The 23563-nt window shown below is 37.3% G+C and overlaps 1 protein-coding gene across 2 annotated transcripts in view; it reads right to left on the reverse strand.

Annotated features, from left to right (window-relative positions):
- RALA (RAS like proto-oncogene A) overlaps positions 1 to 23563 on the reverse strand; it is a 58730-nt gene that overhangs the window by 33937 nt on the left and 1230 nt on the right. Inside the window, exon 2 of one of the 2 annotated variants that reach the window (XM_024990797.2) lies at positions 9898 to 9999. The exons of the other annotated variant lie outside the window; for it this stretch is intronic. The gene's annotated coding sequence lies outside the window, so the exon portion shown is untranslated. The remainder of the gene's footprint in view (positions 1 to 9897; positions 10000 to 23563) is intronic. 2 annotated transcript variants of the gene reach the window in all.

Here is a 23563-nt window from a genome sequence, read left to right on the forward strand (position 1 = left end):
AGCAAAGAGCACCCCACCTCCAATTTTGTAATCTCAAATTTAGCACAGTATCTAGCAAATAACTAGTATATACATATACAGTTGAAAAAGAAATTAAACTCTTGAAAATGACCTTGGAGAACAGGTAATCAGTACTGGTAAAATTCTGAGACATTCATTCCCCTTGGAAGGCTGGCACTAGTTAAGAACTGACTGAGGTGATGGAGAAACCAGCCACAGAGAAAGGCAGACTGCTCCCATATCTGATAACGCCTTGTTGTATTACCTGGAATTACAATGCATTATGCAGTATGGACAAGCTGAACACTGGTCTCAGAGGCTAAGTTAGCTTTTATGAGGCTAATGTTTAAAAAAAACCCTAAAAAAGAGAAAATGGAACTGTCAGAGATAATTCTGCTGAGCTGAGCTGAGCTGTCACGCAGTTTTCTTAATAAATACAACCATGTCAATGTTATACAACATTTGATTACAAAGAAATTCAGTCTTCTGACGATAGTGATTTACTAAAATCACTATAGCAAATTGCAAATCTCTACAAAATTTTTGTGCTTCTTACCTTATACATGGATTACAAGGTTATATATGGATTAGACCCGTGTTCTGTTCCTATATCCAATCCAATAGTTTTACTTATGTAAGCTATGTTTACAGTAACTGAATTATTTTCACAAATTAACCTGACATGTAAATATCCCATTCCCCTTTGAGAACCCAATAAAGTTCATGGAACCTCAACACAGAAGACCCACTATGATTCTAGTTAAAAATTAATCTAAATGCTATAAAGCTTATACCTAGTTACTGCTTTTGCTGAATTTTTAGTGGATTATCAGCAATAACTGCTTTAAAGAAATATGGCTGGCATAGAGAATTGGTAAAGAGGATATTTACTGTAACATTATGCGTAACAAAAAATGAAGAATAGCTGTAAAACAGAATTATAAAACAATTATTAAAAAGTGACACTGACACTGAAAAATGTTCACAAAATATGTGAAAGTAGCTTACAAATAGGATTTATGTATAAACTTTTAAAACAGGTATGTACTAGTACAGACAGGAAAAACATTAGATAGCAAAATGAAAATCTGGTACGAGTAATCTGAGGGCTTCCCCAGTGGATCAGCAGCTAAGAATCCGCCTGCAACGCAATCAAGATGAGGGTTCGATCCCTGAGTTGGGAACATCCCTTGCAGGAGGAAATGGCAACTTGCTCCAGTTTTCTTGCCAGGAAAATTCCATGGACAGAGGAGCCTGGTGGATTACAATCCAAGGGATTGTAAAGAGTCAGACATGACTGAGTGACTGAACAAGCATGCAAGAATAATCTAAACAGGGGAACATGAAAAATGTTTAATTTCCAGAGCTTTTCATTTATTTCTATGCCAGGTTTTTTTTTTTTTTTTTAATACCATGAATACTGCTTTTACAACCAGGAATAAAAAAGCTTATTAAAAAAACAGAAAAAATATTTAAAACAGTGTCTGATTGGGCTTTAAGAGACTCAAACCATCACAGGCTGCTTTGGGCAACTGTGAGGAGAGGGACACACACAGCAAAGCTGCAAGTACACAATGCACTGAACTCTGTAGACAGTTAAGTGGGTCTGTGGTAGGCAGCCTCCAGGAGGAGTCCCAACAACTCCCACTTCCCGGTATTCACACCCTCATGTAGTCTCTTCCTATACTATACCAGCCTTGATCTGTGTGATCAATGTAATACAGCAGAAATGAAGGCATGTCACTTCCTAGAACTGGTAATAAAAGACTGGAAGCCTCCATCCTGGACTCTCTTGTAATTCTCTACATGGGAAACCATGTGTGAGCAGTCATATGTGAGAAGCCCAAGTGGCAAGGAACGGAGGTCTCCTGCCAACAACCCTGTGAGCAGGATAGGAAGCCGACCCTCTGGACTTAGACAAGCTTAGGTGCTCGCAGTCCTGGCTGCCACTTTGATTACAGCCTCCTACGAGCCTGAGTCAGAACTATACAGCTAAAGCTACTTCCGATTCTTCCCCCACAGAAACTGTGAGATAGTTAGGAGTTTGTTGTTTTAAGCTGATAAGATTGCAGTCATTTGTAATGCAGGAGAGCTGACTATATACAGTTAGCTTACAGCTTTGGAGACTATAGAGTCCTAAGAACTCATCTCAGGATAAAGCACCTAGGCTATAGCTCATTTTGCTCAAATTCATGGTTCTGATTTTTCTCTTGGTCTGACCCAAATCAGAAAAGATATTTGAATACCTTTGCAAAAGGTTCAGCTCCTTAGATTTGACTTCTACTTCCTTCCTTCCCCCACTCCTATTTCATCCCATCTTCTCCTTTAGTTACTATAAATCTAGGGTCACCAGACTCCTGTAAAGAGCCAGATAGTAAATATTTTAGGCTTCTCTGGAGCAACTACTCAAGCCTGCTGCTGTAGTTGGAAAGTAACCATGGACAATATCTAAATAATTGGGCATGGCCTTGTTCCAATAAAAGTTAAAAGCAGGCAGTAGATGGAATTTGGCTGCAGAATTGTGGCTTGTCAACCCTTGCTACAAATGAAACTGATCAAGATCCTACAAGACTAATGCTTCTGCTCATGCAGCGCATCCCATTTCCTCTGTTGATTCAACAGATACTGTTCCAGAAATCCCCCACCCTCCCAATTTGCCCCTCTGTACCGGATGCAAACATGTTCTTCTCCTATCTTAAAAAATTCTCAACCCTACTTCCATTTCTTAAACTCACTGTATCAAATTCTGCTTCTTTCCTCTCCCTAAGCCTGCTCTTACCCAAGCTTTTGTTAAGATCATCAATGATCTTCAAATCACCAAGTGAAAAGGTGAAAGTGTTAGTCACTCAGTCATGCCTTGACTCTGTGACCACATGGACTATAGCCTGCCAGGCTTCTCCTGTCCACAAATTCTCTAGGCAAGAACACTGGAGTGGATACCATTCCCTTCTCCAGGTGTTTTTCCCAACCCAGGGACTGAACCCAGATATCCCACATTGCAGATTCTTCACTGAGCCACCAGGGAAGCCCAAACCCAACCAGAAATTCTCAGTCTTCAACACACGTTGCTTAGCAGCAGCGGCCGAGATAATCACTCTTTCTTAAAATACATTTTTTCTTTGACTTCCAAGATACCTTAATCACATTGGTTTTTTCCCCCCCTCGAATCTCTTTAGCTATTACTCTTCCATTACCATCATTTTAAATTCTCGTGTTATCTTAGGGTTCATCTTGGACCCCTTTTGGCTAGCTATAGTCTTTCCTTTCATGCTCTCACTCAGAATACTTTTTTACATGGAAAGACACACAAATTTATATCTTCAGATTTCATTTCTCCTCTGAACACCTGGCTCATATTCAACTACCAATTCAATATCTTCAACTGGTTGTCTTAACAGGTAGTCCAAACTCAACTGCCCAAACTCCAAACTGTCCAGACTCTACTCCTATCTAATTTACCTACCCCAAACTACCTCTCTTAGTTATCTCTTTATCAGTAAATGGCAATTCATTCTTTCTCAGAGCAAAACTACTGGAATCATTTTTGACTCCTCTTTCTTAGGCCACACCTGATCTGCTGGCAAATTTAGAGGCTCCATCCTGAGAATATATCCACTCCTCAGAAGACCTCCCATGATACTCAGAATAAAATCCTTACTATGGTTCTTTTTTTTTTTTTCTTACTATGGTTCTAACTTTTCTTGCCATTCCTTCTACTAGAAGATAAACATATGGCCCACGTCCTCATATCCTTCAGGATTCTGGTCTGTAGAATGTAAGATCCATGAGCGCAGGGAGTTTTTGTTTATTGTTGCATCTCCATTACCTCAGCAGTACCTGACACATACTAAGTCCTTAAGAAATATTTGTTGAATGAGTTAACTGTGAAGAGACTCCCCCTGCAAAAAATCCCCCAAACCAAAACCCAGATCACTTACAAAGTTGATGGAAAACTTATTAGCAAAATAAATTGTGTATATTAACGTTGTCCTCAATTTACATTCTCATAGTGTTTGTAAAACATAACCAGAGCCCCTGATAACTTATAGCAAAAAGGATGGAATATGAGTCAACACACTGAGATTTTGCCACACATTAGCCTGCAAAGACTAGTTTTTCCGACACTTACCTAACTTCTGACGACCATGGTTTTCAGATCTGTAAAATGAGGACTAACCCAGGAGCCTTGGACTCCTTTAAAATCTACAAACTTCCAAAAGTTGACATATAACTTTAGGCTTGTGTGATGACAGATGCTTCCAAACCCACAGGGAGCAGACCACAGCTTCTATAAAGGTGTGTTGATAGGGAAGTACAATTCTGACTTCCTGGAAAAAATGACATGCTATATAGGAGAAGTATCATACCAGCTGATATAACCTGGTGACACAGAAGTGAAACAAGTTTCACTTTTACAAGATGAAAAGAGCAGTGGGGATGTATGGTGGTGATGGTTGTACAACAATGAGAATATACTTAATACTTACTTAAGGGCTTAAAATGTCCAAGGTGTTAGGTTAGATATGGAAAAAACTGTCTTCTGGTTTCCAACAATAACAATGGCAAGTTGGTAGAAATTTTCATTTTTTCAGATTTCAGTAGAAAACCATGTAAATGAGTCCCTAAAGTTATGTAAGATGTGTGAGGTCACACAGCTAATAAATGGCTGTGCAAGAACTCAAATATAGGCCTATGAAACCCCAAATCTACACTATTTCCAATGTACTATATACCATAAGATTAAGTTCAAGGACACAGTATATCTGAGATAGTCGCACACACTGATGGAATTCTGATTAGACACACAATTAGTTGGATTCTACCTCTAGTATATTTACAAAAATCATTTTTATAGCTGAGTTATAGGTCACTATGAAGATATTTCCAAAATTCATGGGTAAGTCCCATAAGAGCAGAGGCTATGCAGATTTAGTACCAAAAACAACCTGCTTATAAACTAATAGGAATATACTCAGTTATATTTCTGAATATAAACTAATAGCTTATATTAGTTTAAATAATAGAACCTTAAATAAGTTCCTGCTTATTTTTAAAGGAAAAGATGCTAAAATTTATGGATGAATGCTTACAATATTCTAACATTTTATGATATTTGTCAAAATGATTCTATAAGATACGCATCAAACAGATGAATAAAAAACAAGACAAGACTGTACAAGGGATTATGCATCTTCAATATTAATTAACGGAGAACTGAAGAGAGTCCATCTGATGCTTCCAACTGTTACTGCTTATAATGACATGGATATTCAGAGAACTCAAGCTGAAAATGATTAAAATAGCCTGTTCTTTCTCCTCTGTTCCTCATTTCAGTGAATGACATCATCACCCACTTGGGCTCAAGAATAACTAACTTCATGGCTATTAGGATGGCTGCTACTACAAACAAAACAAAACAAACACAAAACAGAAAATAACAAGTGCTGGTGAGGATGTGGAAAGACTGGAACCCTTCTGCACTCTTATTGGGAACACAAAATGGTACAGCTACTGTGGAAAACCGTATGGTGGTTCCTCAAAAAGTTAAAAACAGAATTACCATATGATACAGCAATTCTACTTCTTGAGTATATATACCCAAAATAATTGAAACCTTCATAAGAAAAGAGAAGAAAGAAAGAAAAACAAGGTAGGGTCTCAAAGAGATATCTGTACACTCATTCACAGAGCATTCATCATAACAGCTAAAGTATGGAAGAAACTCAAGTTCAATGGATGAAGAGATAAGCAAAATGTGGTATAAACATACAATGGAATAATACTCAACATGAAAAGCAAGGAAATTCTGCAGTCTGCTACAGAATGGATGAATCTTGGGACACTGGGCTAAGTGAAATGAACTAATCACAAAAAGACAAATAGTGTATGATGCCATTTAGCTATGGTACTTAGCGTAGTCAAAATCATAGACAAAAGGTAGACAGTGGCTACCATGGGCTACAGGGAGGGAAGACTGGAGAGTTATTGTTTAATGAATGCAGAGTTTCAGTTTTACAATGAAAAGAGTTATGGGGATAAATGGTGGTGATGGCTGTAGAACAATGTGACTGTATTAATACCATGAAACTGTACACTTAAAAATAGTTAAGATGCTAAATGTTACGTTACTGTATTTTACTACAAAAAAGGTAGAAACAAAAAAATAATTACACAGAATTTAAAAATTAAAAAACAAGTACATTACTAGTTATCTATTGCTCCATAATAAATTAATCTAAAATTTAGTGGCTTAGAATAACAAACACCTATTATCTTAGAGTTTGAGCAGCTTAGCTAGTGTAAAGTTTTTTGTGGTTTAAAGGATAGCAACAACAAAAAACTACACAGAAAACTATAAAACACTGCTAAGAAAATGTAAACACCATCTAAATACTGCTCTAAGTCATGTTTATGGACTGGAACCCACATTATTGCAAAAGTATCAATCCTCCCCAAATTTATCTACAGACTCAACTCGATCTCAATAAAAATCCTGGCAGGGTTTTTCTTTTTGGTGGAAACCAACAAACTGATTTTAAAATTTGTATGGAAACAGAAACATCAAGAATATCCAAAACAGCACCAAAGTATGTAGAAGGTTGTCAAACTAGACTGTCCTGCCAATAAATCTATTTTACTTTTAATGATATATACATTTAAGATGTCAAAATAATCTCAAATTTATAGAAAAGTTGCAACTATAACCCAAAACGACTTTTTCCCTGTGCTATCTGATAGTAAGTTGCTCACTCTATATCACTTGAACACCTCTGCATTTATTTTCAATAAATGAGGACAAGCATCTACAAATCATAATGCAGCCACCATAACTGGGAAATCAGCATGAACACATTTCTACCAGAGACTCCTCAGACCTTACCCAAGATTCTGCACTGGATTAGAATCATGCACTGCATTTAATAGTCATATCTCTTTGGTCACCTTCAGTTTAGAAGAATTCCTAATATTTTCTCTGACTTTCATTAAGTTGGGAATTTTAAAGATTACTGACCAATTTTTTCACAGAATGTCCCTTAAGTGAATTGTATGATGATCAGATTCAGGTTATGCATCTCTGGCAGGAAGAACAAAAAAGTGATGCTGTTTTTTTTCTGCCTTCATTTCTTTTTAATAGGTTTCATTTTTTTAGAACAGTTCAGGTTCACAGCAAAATGCTTCTTTGTATATAAACTTGTACTGGGACATAGTAATTCCAAATTATTTATGTATTATCTATGGCTGCCTTCTATTTACAGTGGCTAAGGTGTGTACTATAACGGACCATTTGGCCTGCAAAGCCTACAACATTTAACACTTGGCGCCTTATGAAAATATTGCTGACTCTTATTATATTGACTAAGAAGACTTATTAGAAAGCTATAAAGACAGTGTGGTATTAGTGAATGGATACAGGAAGAGTTGATAAGCTTGTAATATGCCCACTTTACATCTCACCTGAATACCAATTTGAAAATTCCTAACCTGTTTAAATCTACAGTTTCACTGGATTTTGAATACACTGATTAAACACACACACACACACACACACACACACACACACACAAAGGGAAGACATTCTGATGGGTTTGTAAGAACTGACATCAGGGGAAAAGAAAATAAGCAAGACAAACTTCATTAAAAATCTGTCATTAACTGCTGGATGAAACTGAAAACTGAGGCGCATTACCAAGGAAACCCATCCAACAACACAGTTCTCCCATTCTAATCTATATACTTTATAAAGCATTGATTTCAACTATGACAGCCATTACAACAAATACAAAACAAACTCAACCCTAAAACCAGGCCTTTGAATCACGAAGTGTTAATAACCTCCACCAGAAAGAAGACCCCATGTGTGTAGGGGTTCTTGTATATACTATGGTCTGGCATCATCTGGAAGAGAGCTGAGACAATTTATTTCTTACTTAATTTTTCCAGCTTTATTGAAATATAATTGACAGTAGACTTATATACAAAGTATACAATATGATCATTTAATACACTGATTACTTTTATGAATGAACCAAGTCTTTTAAAAGCTGTAATGAAATATTCAATTATACTGCTCTCACTAAACAATATTTTAGTGCAAAGTATTTTTTTAACTACAAAGAATAAAACATTTTCATTTAAAATAGTTAATAAAATCTGTTATTTTTCAATTTGTATTTACAGTTTATGGCACACATCATATAATTGCACAGTAACACATGTACATGATTTGAAAGTAAATATACACATGAGAGTTTCCAGAACTCTGTACCGATGGAGGTACACGATCAAAAAGAGATTACTCCTCTGCAGGAGAGGTACTCAAAGCATAACTAGTTCAAGAATAGGAAAGAACCAATTTTAGAGTATACATTTAGAAACTCAAAGAGGAACTTGACAGTAATTTTATGTTTGTTCAACTTAATTTTTAAAATGGGCTTGTTTTCTGTCTTCTTAAATTTTCATTTTTCTAGTATTTTATTTTTTACTATATTTTACAAAAGTATCAGTCTGCTGTATACAGAAAACTTAAAAAACAGACCTTTATCAGAGATTATTTCAGAAGCACTGCTGCAGAGAACACTCAAAAGGTAAACTTGATCATGATGCTTCCTAAATTTTTCCAATGGCTCCCCAGAGGCCTGAAATGAGGGGCTTTAAGATCTGCCCACAACTCTCCCAGTCCTCTCTGCCCTGGGCCCTTTCTGGAACACCCCTCAGGAATACACCACACTCGCTCTAAAGTGCACGGCATGAATTTTATTCCCTAGTTCTGAACACTCGATGTCCAACTCAATGTGATTCATCTCCTTTATCAAAGTCCTGTTCATCCTCCTGTGGTCACTTCTGGGGAGTGCTCCCTGTCACTTCAGTGGGGGTTAAGTGCCTTCCCTCATGTGTGTCTAGCACAGTGCCTGGCACACAACAGTGCTTTTCACTCAATAAATATTTTATTAAACAAAACTTATGTTCAATATTCAATATACCTGTCTCCCCCAAAATGTTCTATACTTCTATTCCAAACTTTACACTGTAGTGAGAATAAATGGATGTCTATGAGCTTCAAATATTAAAAAAAAAAAAAACAACTATAATTTCTAAAGAAAAAAAACTCTCAATTACTGTCTTTCTTCTCTTTTTCACTTCATTTATGAGACCATTTTTGCCATCATGTCCCAGTTTTGGAATGAAGAAAACACACATTAGTAACAAATTTCATCTCAAAATTACTTTCATATGACTGCCTTAAAAGGGAATGTTTCTTTTTGAACCCATCTGCTCGATTGTGACACTGTGACACAGATTTCAAACAGAAGTTTATTGACTAATATAACAAAAATAACCTACAAAAAGGAATTTATCTTCTATTTATCCTTGGCCTAAGAGCTTTATTGTAACTGATAATACTTTATACTGACATTAAGTTGAAAACGAATTCTGACCCAAATGATGTTACAATTATAATCAAAAAAGCACTTCATGTTTTTAAGATTTAAGGAAACCTGGTCATATCATACTTCTTGATTTATCAGTAAAGAAACAGCAAAAGGCAATCCATAAGCAGAAACAGTTTCTTACATTTTGCACAAATCTGTCAGATAATGACATACATTCTACACTGCACAACACTGTTCTTAAGATGTTACTAAAATTTCACTAAGAACACAGAAAAGCTTACTATCTTACAGTTCTCTACGGCAGTAATGCTCTGATAAGGATTACTTCTGAGTTTTAAACAACCAAAAAAAGACCCTATAAATATTCTGGACTGTACATTTTAACTAGTCTTTTTTGATTGAAGAACACATTGTCGATATTTGTATCAAAGCTTTAAAGATGTAATAAAATTAGATACATTTTAAACTCATAAGAATAACAAAGAGTAGTTATTTCACTACTTACATTGAAAGAACAACCAAATGGACAGCTAGGATTTGGAGGAAAATGAGATGAAGGCTGAAACTAAAGTATTTCTGGAGTAATACAATCTTCTTCCTTTACTTCCTAATTTAAGAAAAAAGCAAGCAACTGTTAACTAGATAATCTTAAAAGTATTCACATATATTTTTATTTAAAACTTTAAGTTATGTTTCACTTAGTCTAGTAACAGCATTCTCTAAATACTTAGTAACTGACAGCACGGGACGTGGACCAGTCAAGTTGTGATAAACCTTAACACATCCATGATGGGAAAACCCTGGGAATTCAATCAAAGCTATAAAAGATAAAGTTCAGCTCCCCAAATCATCAAAGAGCCATATCTCCTGTTTACCAAGTATACTTAACACTCAATATACACACACCTGGTGTAGTGGTAAAGAACCTGTCTGCCAATGCAGGCGATGCGAGAGACATGGGTTTAGTCCCTGGGTTGGCAAGATCCCCTGGAGTAGGAAAATGGCAACCCACTCCAGTATTCTTGCCTGGAAAATCCCATGGAGAGAGGAGCCTGGTGGGCTACAGTCCACAGGATTGCAAAGAGTCGGACATAACTAAGCACACACACACATATGTATACGCACATCAAAAAATAATAGTAATAACCATGAGAATTTCTCAACAAGCCAGTAATCAAAATAAGCAACTGAGCCATCAGAAGCAGTATTTGGATAGGATGATATTTTAATTTCTGAGTTGTATTTGACAAAAATTGAGTTCAGAATTTCATGTCAAACAAATTCTTCAACTTAACTGAACAGTTAAAATTTTTTTTCTTGATAACCCAGAATCATAATGATCAACTATTACCCTGTTCTCAGAGGTGACTACGAATTTAGGGCAGTTTTCCCTAGATTCAATAGCTCTGGAAGATGGAACTCTAAATTCTAATGTCACGCTGTAGTCTTTCTGCCTCATCCTTTCACAGTTGTCCCTCACTGATCACTAACTGCCTACGTGCCTTCAGAGCACCTCTCCATCCCCAAAAACTGTCTGGAAGTAAATTACCAGGCTTATTGCACTAGATATAAAACGAGAGTAAGTAGGTTCTGAAAGACTTATTACTATGCTCTTGAGCACCGGACACATAATAGCCTTTAGCATTAGGACCTTACCTTTCTACTTTGGATGTTCAAAGGTATCTCCACCCCCCACCCTGTATGTTTTGAAACCTTACTTTCTAATTCTCAATGGGGAGCATCTTCTACCTCATAGGGTTGTGTTTGGAAGATTAAATGGAAATAATGAATCTGAAGTGTTTGGGTGAGGGCCTGGCCATGGAAGGAAAACTACAAATTCCAGTTACTTCCTTCTCCCTAAGTACATTTCATATTTCAAGTTGTAAAGTTTGACCCCAGATAAGTGAATGTTGCTGTATTATTTTTAGAAAAGTGTGACCAAGATGGTTAGGGAACTAACTAAATACATGAAGGATGTGTCTGAACAGGCAGATGCTTGGGAAGCTGGCAAGGGAGTTGCATGGCTGCCATCTTCAATTATTTGAAGACAGGTACATGTGAAAATGACTATTCTTGATTCTGTCAACAGATGCACTGTTTAACAGGGGCTCAAAAACATATTTGTGTGCTAAGTGCTTCTCCAGAGAAAAGAGGAATAAAGAGAAGCCATAAGGTAATAGACTACAGTTCAAAACAAGGATGGATTTTTAAATTAAGACATCCAGAAATAACACGTATTTCCACAATACCACTACAAGTGGTTAAGCAATGGCTAGTGGCTAACGAGTTTTTGAGGAGATTTTTGTAAACAGTGGAAGAATGTATTAGCTGCCCTTTGAAGACCTGTTCTAACTCTGTAAGAGATGATACATTTTATACAGTCCAAAATCAGAAGCTCTTGTTTCTGCATTTATTTTCACACTAAAAATAACTCCTAAAGAATACTGGCAAAGTATAGACGCAACACAAGAGCCACAGTGTCCAAAATTATTTGTTTGACTTCATGATAGTACTTACATATCAGCTGTATGACTACTCAAGAGTTTAGATTAGAAATGCTCCGAGTGATGAAAAGTATTCTCTTTTGAGCAGGGAAATCACAACTGCATCAATAGCATCGTCACCATCACCATACACTCAATGTCATGAAAAGGAACTGGGAACAAGCCTTACTTTAGGGAAAAAAAAAAAAACCGCTTTGAAGATGAATCATGTAACATATGGACACAGACAGAGCTTGAGAATCCAAGTAAATGAAAGAAGAGAGGAAGGAAACTATAAAAAATGCGTTTCAGCAATCTGTAGGAATGCAGGAACTCCAAGAGAGTTGGCTATAACCCCCACTCAGACAGCTAAAGAAAACTACATAAAAAAACACGCAAGAGAAGTACAGAAAAATCAGCCACAATTATCAAGTTATCACTGTTAATGTAGGTCCTCCCCTCACTTCCATGGGAGAGATACCTGGAATGTTTTAGCTTAAACCAAATATCACCTGTGTTTGGTTAGGTAAGAAAAAGTGCTACTAGTAAAGGCTACTTTAATCAGCTAACAAATGTGATTTCCCCCTTAAACTTCAGATATTAATATCCTATTCATTACTTTTGGTTTAATTTCATAAAAGTGAGCAAAAAATGACCCGTTGCCCCTAAAGAGGCATTAAACACAGTTTGTCTGCCAGCACGCCCTCTTCTTGTGGGAACCATTCTCTCCTATTACAGTTACAATGGGACTATATATACGGGCAGGACTACAAAGCAGGACAAGAGACACAGGCCGGCCAGAGTACTCTACTCCTTAAACGAGTGAGAGAGACAGGCTCTTTGATGAATCTGGAGATGAATGTGGCTACCACACAGTCTGCCAGTACGAAAAAAGAAAGAAGCAGAGCTGGGGAAGGAGACAAAGCCTGCACACTTCTGTTGTGCTTAAGGTAGCCTAAACCAGATTTCTGACTCTGACAACTGAATGAATGCTAACGGTTTATAGGGTCTCTATTTGCTTCTTACAGCTTAGAAAGGAAGAGTTTCTCACTGCTTAATGGCAGAATGAAGATAAAGGGGTCTACGCTGTCTTTGATTAGTCTTTAATTAATCTAGTACTTCAGTACTAGACATGTGGAAGAATTATAAACAGAAGATTTAGCTTTTATTCCAACTCTCCAAAAAGCCCCATGGCAAATTAGAAAAATTAAGCAAGGCTTGTGGTTAACTTCATTACACTCTAGGAGAAAATCTTTGAAAATCACAGATCTTAAGGACCTGTATCCAGAACTCACAAAGAACTCTTAAGACACAATGAGAAAAATAATCCAATTTTTAAAAACTGGGCAAAAGATTTCAGTAGACACTTCACTAAAGAAAACAGGTGGAAGACTAATAATAAGCACATGCAAAGATACACTATCATTCACTAGAGAAATGCAAATTAAATTCTCAACAAGATACTTATTTATACCCAACAGAATGGCAATACATTTTTTTAAAACATGATTAACAATTGTTCATGAAGATGCAGAGAAACAAGAATTCTCAAATACTGCTGGTGGGAATGCAAAATGATGTATTAAACATACGGCTACCACACAACCTAGAGGTTTCACTCTACATTACCAATGAGAAATGAAAACGTATGTCCATTAAAGACTTCTACATGAATGTTCATAGCAGGATTATTCACAATAACCAAAAAGGGTAAACAATCCAAATGTCCATCAACCAGTAAAAGGATAAGCAAAATGTAGTATATTCATAGAATGGGAATTAACTACAAAGGGGTATAAGAGATTTTATACTAAAGAGATGAATATGTTTTAAAACTGGATTATGGTAATGATTTATACAACTCAGTAAAGTTACTAAAAAATCACTGTAAATCTAAAATGGGTGAATTTATGGTATGTAAACTATGTCTCAAAAGTTACTTAGAAAAAGTGAAAAGAGGCTAGAGAAGTCAAAGCAAGCAAGCAGAAATTATGAACCTTGACTGGGTCCTGGTTCAGAAGGAGAAAAACAGCCATTTAAGATGATAGGAGACAATTAATGAATTCTGAACTTGGACTAGATATTAGATGATGTAACGAAATTATTGCCAATTTTCTTAAATATTACAACAGTATTATGGTAATACAGGAGAATGTCTTCATCTTCAGGAGATGTAAACTCAAGTACATAGAGGTGAAATTTCATGTCTCCAACCTTCTTTCAAACAACTCAGAAAAATAAAACCATCTACACTTAAAAAGGTAAAGCAAATGTAGCAAAACAATAACTGGTGAATATAAAGTGATTAGTAACTACTGGCTTTCAACCCTGTACTCTTATTAACTTTTTTGTAAACTTTTCAAGGCAGCAAAGACCTACTGTATAGCCCAGGGAGCTATAGTCATTGTCCTGGGATAAACCATAATGGAAAAGAATATAAAAAAGAAAGTGTCTGTGTGTGTGTGTATATATATATATATGAATTATTTTGCTGTACAGCAGAAATTAACACAACATTGAAAATCAACTACACTTCAATTAAAAAAAAGAAATCTTTCAAAGCACAAAGTTGGGGGAAAAGATTACTCATTTTATATTCTCTCTTTAAACATTGTTTTTATTGAGGTAATACTGGTTTACAACATTATATAAATTTCATCTGTACAACATGTTTCTACTTATATATCCTACAATGTGCTCACCAAGAATTTACTTTTCATCTGTCACCATACAGCTTATCCCCTTTATCTATTCTGCCCTCACCCCTGCCCCTTCCCTTCTGATAACTAGTACTCTGTTCTCTGAATTCGCTTTAGTTTGGTTTCTTCCCTTTTTTTTTCTTTTTATATTCCACAAGAGTAAAATCAAAAGGTATTTATCTTTCTCTGACTTTAATGTTGTTACAGATGGCAAGATTTCATCTTTTTCATGGCTGAGTATTATCTTGTGGTGTATGTGTGTGTGACTGCATGTGTGTGTGTGTCTGTGTACACCACATCTTCTTTACCCATTTATCTGCTGATGGGCACTGAAGCTGTTTCTAAATCTTGACAATCATAAATGAGGCTGTGATGAACCTAGCAGTGCATACATGTTTTTGAATTCGTGTTTTCACATTGTTTGGATAAATACCCAGAAGTGGAACACCTAGATTATATGGTAGCTCTATTCTAGACTTTTTGAGGAGTGTCCATACTATTTTTGATAGTGGCTGCACCAAAAGACCGGAGAAGGCAATGGCACCCCACTCCAGTACTCTTGCCTGGAAAATCCCATGGATGGAGGAGCCTGGTAGGCTGCGGTCCATGAGGTGGCTAAGAGCCGGACACGACTGAGCAACTTCACTTTGACTTCTCACTTTCATGCACTGGAGAAGAAAATGGCAACCCACTCCAGTATTCTTGCCTGGAGAATCCCAGGGACAGAGGAGCCTAGTGGGCTGCTGTCTATGGGGTCGCAGAGTTGGACCCGACTGAAGCGACTTAGCAGCAGCAGTAGCAGCACCAAAAGACGCTTGTTCCTTGGAAGAAAAGCTATGACAAACCTAGAAAGCATATTAAAAAACAGAGAAATCTGTTGCCAACAAACCTTTGCTAACAAAGGTCCATATAGTCAAAGCTATGGTTTTTCCCGTAGTCAAGTACGGATGTAAGAGTTGGATCATAAAGAAGGCTGAGAGCCAAAGAACTGATGCTTTCGAGCTGTGGTGCTGGAAAAGACTCTTGAGGGTCCCTTGGACAGTAAGGAGATCAAACCAGTCAATCCTAAAGGAAATCAACCTTGAATACTCATTTGGAAAGACTGATGCTGAAGCTCCAATACTTTGGCCACCTCATGCAAAGGGTCAACTCATTGGAAAAGACCCTGATGCTGGTAAAGATTGAAAGCAAGAGGAGAAGGGGATGAAAGAGGATGAGATGGTTGGATGGCCTTACTGACTTGATGGACATGAAGTTTGGCAAACTCTGGGAGATGCTGAAGGACAGAGAAGCCTGGAGTGCTGCAGTCCACAGGTCGCAAAGAGTCAGACTCGACTTAGTGACTAAACAACAACCAACAATGTGTAAGGATCCCCTTTTTTCCCCGCATCCTTGCCAACACTTGTGGTTTCTTGCCTTTTTGATAAAAGTCATTCTAGCAGGTGTGATGGAGAAGGCAATGGCACCCCACTCCAGTACTCTTGCCTGGAAAATCCAACAGACGGAGGAGCCTGGTAGGCTGCAGTCCATGGGGTTGCGAAGAGTTGGACACGACCAAGTGACTTCACTTTCACGCATTGGAGAAGGCAATGGCAACCCACTCCAGTGTTCTTGCCTGGAGAATCCCAGGGATGGCGGAGCCTGGTGGGCTGCCGTCTCTGGGGTTGCACAGAGTCGGACACGACTGAAGCAACTTAGCAGCAGGTGTGAGGTGATATCTCACTGTGTTTTGATCTGCATGTCCCTAGTAACTGGTGACACTGAACATCTTTTCATGGAGCACTCATTTTAAAATGCAAATGTAATAGGACTCACCAATATAGTTCACTGTGCATTTCAGAAAGAGGCAGAGATGAGGTATACTGTCATCTCTTTGGCTGATACAAAGATCAAATGAAATCACATACACAAAAGTGCTAAGTGTCAATTTTTAAAAATTTAGTCACTTACACTTTGTGCCTTCCTAGAACAGAAACACACAATTAAATCTAGCATCACATTTGATCACTCCTGTCTACAACTAGAGTTCCTCAATTTTGTAGTCAACACTGTACAAACAATTCTTCAAAGCACTGTCAGTGTTCAATATGAATAATTCCCTTTCACCACTCTAATTTGGGTATTTTGTCTTTCTACTCACTATACCACAATCTGTTAACAGTGTACTTTTAAACAATTTAGAGTTTTAATGGCTTAAATTCAGACACAGTAATGTAAGACAGGGATTCCTGTTATGAATCAAAAGGACTGTTCACCTGGGAAGTTCAAACAAAAAGCACTGAATTAAACACTTTAAAAGTAAATTTATTGGTATGTGAATTATACCACATAAAATTGACAAATTCATTAAAAAAAAACAAACCAGCCTCCCCATCCCCACCCCAATAAGCAAAGGACATAAAAAGACAGTTGACAGGATTAAAAAAAATCAATGACTAATGAATGTGCAAAAAGTTCAAACAGTTGTAACCAAATATATGTATATATATAAACTTTAACAAAACATAAGAACAAGGGTGGGTTTGATAATCTGGCCAAAGCAAAGGACAAGAAAAGACAGAGCAAATGGTCAAGCTTTATTTTATTCTGAGGGATCAAGAAAGCTCAGCAAATAAGAATAAATGAAGTAAGAGACATAGAGAATTATTTTAGTTGCAGTGTAGACACATGAAATAGGAGAGCTTAGAGACTGACAGGGTAGTAGTAAAGTTACGGATAGTCCAAGCGCTAAGAGACTAGGGCTGGTGTCCCAGAAACTTAGGATCTCAGAGGACAGGGAGTTTCTGTCACAGGAAAGTGTTTTAGGCAGAAAGATGAAGGAAGACGAAATGTCCTCAGACTAAAAAGATGGGGGCAGGGGAAGTAAGGCAGAAAACAGAAAACAGAAAAGATCAGCCAACTGCAAGCCCAGATATCAGGGTAGCAGCATGTAGCAGAGGATGAGACCTGAGGATCCTCGGGGCAGGAGAGCCCCCAACCACCACCTGCCCAAGGTAGAACTGTGGATTAGGAGGCAACAAGACCCACAGATAAAAAGGCAACATAGATCCCAGGAAAAAGTGGAGACAGATGACTGGCCACAGACCAAGAGTACTCAGCTGGGGGGCGAGAGCTCCTCAACCTAGAGACCTACCAGCGTTTCTGGGACAACGAAGATGGACTTACAGGCCACAGACTGGGATTTGAGGGGACTTCTAGGGAAGCACAAGGGACAAGAAATTAATAAATATCCCATCACCCTGCACTCCTGGGAAAGGAAATAGAATGACTAAAACAGAAAATGAGATGTGGACTGCAAGTTCACAAAAAGGACCTAGACAATCTTGAAATTATAAGAATCTACAGAAAATATGCTACTTGAACTTTCTGGGTGAAGTAGATAGCAGTGAAATGAACGTGTTCTCCAGAACATGGGAGACTGAGCACTGGTGTGTGTCCATCGCTGCCATGGGAATGCAATGTGCCCAGGATCCCAGCATCTGATTCCACACCAACATATACCTCCAGCCAGAGGCCTAGAGCATTTACAAATGAATTCTGGAGGCCAAATGGACCCAGGCCCTACAAACTTGCCTACAATTACCCCATATCTGTGTACCATGGGCCACCCCATGGATTACTCATCTAATTACAAATCTGACTTGCCTTATTGACTAAGGACTTAAGCCATAATCACATCAATACAAGGTGAGCCTAATTCATCTGCTAGGCACAGAAACCACTTAAAGACCATGAAAGCCTAGAAGGAAGCTCTTAGATTTTCATAGACCTATGGCTGCTTTTAACCTGTGGCACCCATGACTCACTGAGTGAAGATTACAGTGGGGTTTGGAAGAATTATATGGAGAGGCAGGAACAGAACTCAGGAATGGTTGTATGAACTGGGAAACTAAGGATCAGTACCTCATCTCGACTGTCATTACACTTTGCTGCTGCCCACTAGGTAAGTCAAGCTTCCTGCCTCTTGTATCTATCGACATTAGTATCGCAGAAATAGTGAAGGACTGTAGTCATGGCAAGGAATTTCCAGTTAAATTAATATCCAGTGTAATGTTTATCTTTGTACATGCACAGGGAAGATAATACAATGAACAATCAGCATCTCTATCAAAGACACTCTTAACACTACTATTTAACATAGTTCTGGAGATAGTAATCAATGCAATTAGATATGACAAACAGAAATATAAACACTGGAAAAGAAAAGGATAAAACCTTTATTTATAGGTGATATAACTATATATTGCAAAGAGTCAGACACAACTGAGTTACTGAACAACAAGTAACTGTATATCTGGGCCAAAGAGAAGCAATGATAAAATACAATGGATAAGAAAATTCTGTTTATAATAGTAACAACAAAAGACAAAATAAAAAATATGTAGGAATAAATATGAAATGTTCAAAACTTTTGTAAAGTAAATATAAATCATTCTGCAGAGACAAAATAGTGGATGTAAGAAAATGAAAAGATTTCGCTTATTTAAGATTAAGGTGTTCCAACATCATCAAGAGATCAGTTCTAAGTTAAATAGTAAGTTTAATGAGATCTCAATAAAAATAGTGAGCTTTTCAATGGACTAGACAAACTGATGCTAGAGTTCAAATAAAAAAAATAAGACATGCAAGACTAGTAAAGCCCTACCAGATACTGAATCATATACAAAGCCTTTATGATTAAAACAGTGAAGTACTTACTGGTACAGGAATAGTCAGACATACAAAAGAATGAAACACACCCAATTACATATGGAAATCTAGCACATGATAAAGGGAGCAAAGTTTTTTCTTAGAAGTAGCATTAGAACAACTAGAAAGTCATGTGGAAAAGATAAAATTAGATCCATTCCTTACATCAAAACAGAAATACTCCAAATGGATCACAGAACTGAATGCTCTCTATATTATAAATAAAACTGTTTTAGTACTGAAGAAAGCATGGCTAAATTCCTCTCTAACCTGTGGGTACCAAAAAGGCTCTCTATGACTAAAAATCTAGATGCAATAAATTTAATATATTTTATTACACAGAAACAAATTTTTGCAAGTCAAAAGAAAAAAAAAACAAACACACGTACCACTAGCAATGCCAAAAGATAACTGGGTAAAGTATCTGCAATACGTGGCAAAGCTAAATGACTAATATTCATAAATATAAAGAACTTTTAAACTCTGAGGAGAAAAGACCAAAATTTATTTAGAAAGTGAGCAAATAACGTGAACAACTTTAAACATACAAAGAAATGGCCCTTAAACATATGAAAAAATGTTCAATTCACTTGTAATATGAGAAATACAAATTAAAACTACACTGAGATACCATTTCTCATCTTTCAGATTAGCAGAAGCTGCAGTACTCATATACCACAGGTAGGAATTCAAAATACTACAATCCTATAGAAGAAAAATTTGGCAAATCTAACAAATCTTACACATGCATTTACTCTGAAGATATGCTTTCACAGTACAAAGAAACAAAGATTAGCATTATAACATCATCTGTAATTGAAAGATACTAGATATTACTTGGGGTTTCCCTGGTGGCTCAGAGGTTAAAGCGTCTGCCTCCAATACAGGACACCTGGGTTCTATCCCTGGGTTGGGAAGATCCCCTGGAGGAGGAAATGGCAACCCACTCCAGTATTCTTGCTTGGAGAATCCCATGGACGGAGGAGCCTGGTAGGCCACAGTCCACAGGGTCGCAGAGTCGGACACAACTGAGCGACTTCACTTCACTTCAGATATTACTTGTAGTGTAGTGTGTTAGTACTCAGTCCTGTTCACATCTTTGTGACCCAATGGACTGTAGCCCCTCAGGCTCCTCTGTCCTCGGAATTCTCCAGGCAAGAATGGAGTGGGTTGCCATTCCCAACCCCGGGATCAAGCCCTGGTCTCCTGCATTCCAAGTAGATTCTTTACCATCTGAGCCACCAGGAATAAAGATGTCATTAAGAACTGAGGAAATGTGGGAACTTCTGACAAAGTCCTGTGTAGGCTTTTAAGAATGCATGGGTATACTATAGACTGTGGTCAACAAAATTTATAATAGGCTAATGAAGGCACTGTCCATAGTAGTATAAGGTAGATTTTATGGCAGATCACAAGGGGAGTAACTAGCCCAGTCTTGAAAGCTGTTTTTTTGCGTGTTGTTTTGAGGGATGGAGTTGAGAGAAAAAAAATCGAATCAAGATACAATTTTTGGAGAGGTATAAGTTAAACTTATATATGAAATTAAGGATAAAAGGAATTTGGATTTTTTTAATTAGCAAGAAGGAGGTGTCAAAGGGTTTTAAGCATGGGAATATCAAGACTGCTCTAACCCCCAAACTGTGGCGAAAAGACTGGGCGGGGAGACCCCAATCAGAGGCTGAAAGGCTGCTACAAGAATCCAGAATAGATCCAGATAGGGCAGCAGAACTAAAGCATCTGCAACCACTCAGTAGTGGGGCAGCCTCATTTTCAATGGATTACTATGCTAGCTTCTCAACTGCACAAGAAAGCAGAGATCCTGTGGTTTAAAGACTACAATTATGATCTATTTAGAAACTGGGGATCTTTGCCCCACCTTCACAGTGTATTTGGGGGTAGAAGTCATTTCATAATCCTGCTGTGTTTTATTCTCCAAGATGACATTGACAAACCCCGATATGTAGTTTCAATAAGTGAATTCTGCAATGAAACTGGATCCCAGACTTCAAAGAGATTATGTGTGTCAAGCATTATGTCCGTCTACTCAATCTGATACAGGACTCTAGTTGTGGTGTATTTAAGAATACTCATGTATTTTATGGAAGCCTGCTTTTTGGGTCAGAGAGAATACCCTCTGATGTTGAGAAATTAAGTTTTCACCTGCAGATGTAATAAGTCAAAGATGCAAATTCTTTTCTATAATTTATTCAAACATCTTTAAGAACTCAAAGCTTTAATTTCGTTTTTTCTATATTTTAACCAAATCCTTATGAGTGCAATAAAGTAGTAAGAAAGATGTTTCAGAGCTAAAGAAAACAAAACGAATAACTGTCACTAATGGGGGCTGGAGGATAAGTTCCCGTATCTCCTTCGGTCCAAGAAAGAGCTAAAAAACAAGATTTCAGGAAAGGTCACCACAAACAAGCCTCCAATAGTCTTCTCAAATAGGGACTATTCAGCTACTTGAAAGGTAAAAAGTAATCATCAAACACTAAAGTTGAGTTCCTAATAGTTTACTCTCCCAGGACATTTACATGAACAACACCCAACCATTTTTTCATCATGGCACATGCAGAAGGGGATGACATATGAAATACCATAAACAGATGACTGGCTGCTGTCTGAAGCCACCTGGCCAGGGTCAGTGGTTACCCCAGGCCCCATCTGATGGGCAAGAATACTGAGGAGATCAGTATCTTTGCTTTCTTAAAGCTCAGCTAAATCAAAAATTGAATTTTTTTCCCCCAGTCTTTTAGGATTAATTGCAATAGCCAATGCTCTCAGCAATCATTACTTCAAAATCCAGATGATATTACTCACTAGTGGCCCAGCTTCCAGCAATTAACTTCATTTAGCCTTAGTAAACTATGGAAAAGTTACCTCCTGTAGTGTAGAGATTAAAAATAATACAAGTAAAGTTCTTATCACAGTGCTTGGCAGGCAATCAATGTAGGAGGACTGCTAGGGTTGTTAAAATAAGGGAAATCTGACCTCTGTATAGTGGTTATGTCACTGAGATAAGAAACTGCAGGCTTCGGTCTCCTTAGTGTCTAAAATGAAAAATTTCATAAAACAATGAAAACCATGAACCGTCTCCCTAATTCTTCAAAATCACAATCTTTTCCCCATGAATACTCACAGCCTCTTAATCCAATATTTTAAAAGTAACTGTCTTTGCAATCCATGTACATGTGCATATTACACTGGTACACACAGATACGAGAAGTGATACTGATATATTTATTTCTGTTCTGCAGAAGCTAAGCTTGGAAAACCAGTGCAGGACCAGACATGGAGAGAAAATAAGGTATCAGCGCTTTTTTATCTGAACCTCACTACAGTGAAAATAATCCAACCATCCACAGGCAAAAATTATCTCCCTGCAAAAATGGTAGACAACATTCTTTCCTATAATTAGCCCCCTTTCACTGAAAGCCCCGCAAAGAAAGTGTTGTATGAAGAATTACTTCAAAATAATTGATACAGATGACTGCACACTCAGCAGACACACTGGAGAACAGCATCTGGATCGCTGAAAAATCGTGTGAAAGTGGCTAATCGGTAAGTCATGTCAAGGTCATAACAAGAGAACTTGTTATGTCAGACTTCATGCACCCATGGGGAAAAAAAAAATGAGCCATTATAAGCAATTTTGCAATGTACCACACTATCCCACAGTGGTAACTCCCAATTCTCTCTGTTTGATTAAGATAGGGTATGGTTACAAACTCCAAATGCAATTTACTATCACCAGGAAATCCTGATAATCCTGGGCAAAAAAAGCTCAAGTGTAAACATTTCCCACTGAATACAAGTTATTATAATACTCAATCACAACACCCCAAATATAATTTTAATCTTTCATGGTAGGATAGTTTTGGAAGGATGGCAAAGGATTCTTCTTGATTTGTCCTTTGACCATGCTAAAGAACGGAAAGACAAAGCAAAATCTGCATGTGCCCCCAAACTGAAACAAAAACACACAAAAAAACACCTTAGCCCAACAAAATAAATGACTACTAGAAGGCAACTGTGAGATCACCTACACATTCATTCACTCGGTGAAGAATTGTGTGAATAACTTCTATATTCTGGGCACATGCCATGTAAGCACAGGGATGAGAAAGACATGACTCTGACCCTGAAGAAATTAAAAAACTAAAAATAATGTTTTAAGAATCACAAGTCATTTTATAATATTGCATTAATAGAGACAAAAACGTAAGCTAATAAGACACACTGAAATACACTAATAAACATAAGCTAAGAGGAATACCTTTCCTTTAGTGGAAATGAGTTT

Source organism: Bos taurus, chromosome 4 (genome assembly GCF_002263795.3).
Source record: "Bos taurus isolate L1 Dominette 01449 registration number 42190680 breed Hereford chromosome 4, ARS-UCD2.0, whole genome shotgun sequence".
NCBI lineage: Eukaryota > Metazoa > Chordata > Mammalia > Artiodactyla > Bovidae > Bos > Bos taurus.